Genomic DNA, 1,519 nt, shown 5'->3' with positions numbered 1-1,519 from the left:
GGCCTGCATGAAAACTTCTAAGCTTAACTACCAGCTTAGATCTGGTCCGCTGCCACCACTCTCGATGCTAATTCCCTTCCCTGGGTAGCCTTGAGAGACTCTTCACCAATTCCCTGGTGAATACAGATCCAAACCCCTTGGATCTTAAAACAAGGAGAAATTAACCATTCCCCCCTCCTCTCTCCCACCAACTCCTGGTGGATCAAGATCCAACCCCCTTGGATCTAAAAACAAGGAAAATCAATTAGGTTCTTAAAAAGAAGGCTTTTAATTAAAGAAAAAGGTAAAAATCATCTCTGTAAAATCAGGATGGAAAATAACTTTACAGGGTAATCAAACTTAAAGAGCCCAGAGGAATCCCCTCTAGCCTTAGGTCAAAGTTACAGCAAACAGAGGTAAACACCCTAGCAAAAGGTACATTTACAAGTTGAGAAAACAAAGATAAAACTAACACACCTTGCCTGGCTGTACTTACAAGTTTGAAATATGAGAGACTTGTCCAGAAAGATTTGGAGAGCCTGGATTGATGTCTGGTCCCTCTTAGTCCCAAGAGCGAACTCTCCCCAAAAACAAAGAGCACAAACAAAAGCCTTTCCCCCCACCAAGATTTGAAAGTATCTTGTCCCCTTATTGGTCCTTTGGGTCAGGTGTCAGCCAGGTTACCTGAACTTCTTAACCCTTTACAGGTAAAAGGATTTTGGAGTCTCTGGACAGGAGGGATTTTATAGTATTGTACACAGGAGGGCTGTTACCCTTCCCTTCATAGTTATGACACTGGTGTGCGTGAAAATGGATTGTCACACGAGCTGGGGAAGAGGGAGATCTAGCCCTTAGCCCACTCTGCTCTGTGCTAACCTGCCTTTTTGTCTCTCTTGGTGTTGTGTAGGTTTTCTATGGAAACTCAGACAGATCATCCATTGTCCAGAATCTCCTGCGCCCTCCGATTGTTTCCCGCTACATCCGATTAATACCTCTAGGCTGGCATGTGCGCATTGCCATCAGGATGGAGCTGCTGGAGTGCATGAGTAAATGTGCTTAAAGTCCAATCATGCGTGGCTTTCAAAGGGGTGCGAGGAGAGTCCCTAGCAAAATGTAGAAAGACAATAAACACAATGACAAGGGTAGCAAAGATGGGCTCGATTCTGCCATAACAACTCACAGCCTGCACAATGGGGCTGCCCAAGGATGGAAGTCAGAGCAGAATCTGGCCCCAGTTAGTTTTGTTGAACTAACAGGAGCTGAGCTGTGTGGAGATCCCTGGTTTTGTGTCTTGAAATTGTCACAATGAAAACAGAGGTTTGGGGCAATTTCATCTGCTCTCAGCAAAGCAGGAAAATGTTGAACTTGCTGCCCTCGTTCCAGAGGCCAGAAGAAAACATTTACCAAAAAATCTCCCACTCAAGACCAATATTTTTTCACAAGGGCTGCAGTGTGTCCTCGCTTTCCACTGATGCCAATAGGACTTGCATATAGAAACTAAAGTCCAGCAAAGACTTAATTAGATTTTTAAAGAACCTTT

At 44.4% G+C, this 1,519-nt stretch overlaps 1 pseudogene; it reads left to right on the top strand.

The window, feature by feature from the left end:
* LOC113406189 overlaps positions 1-1,128 on the top strand; it is a 34,988-nt pseudogene extending 33,860 nt beyond the window's left edge.
* Positions 1,129-1,519: the final 391 nt, after the last annotated feature.

Source organism: Terrapene carolina, unplaced genomic scaffold (assembly GCF_002925995.2).
Source record: "Terrapene carolina triunguis isolate 2854851 unplaced genomic scaffold, T_m_triunguis-2.0 Scaffold23, whole genome shotgun sequence".
NCBI lineage: Eukaryota > Metazoa > Chordata > Testudines > Emydidae > Terrapene > Terrapene triunguis.
This window is presented reverse-complemented; position numbering and strand designations above follow the sequence as displayed.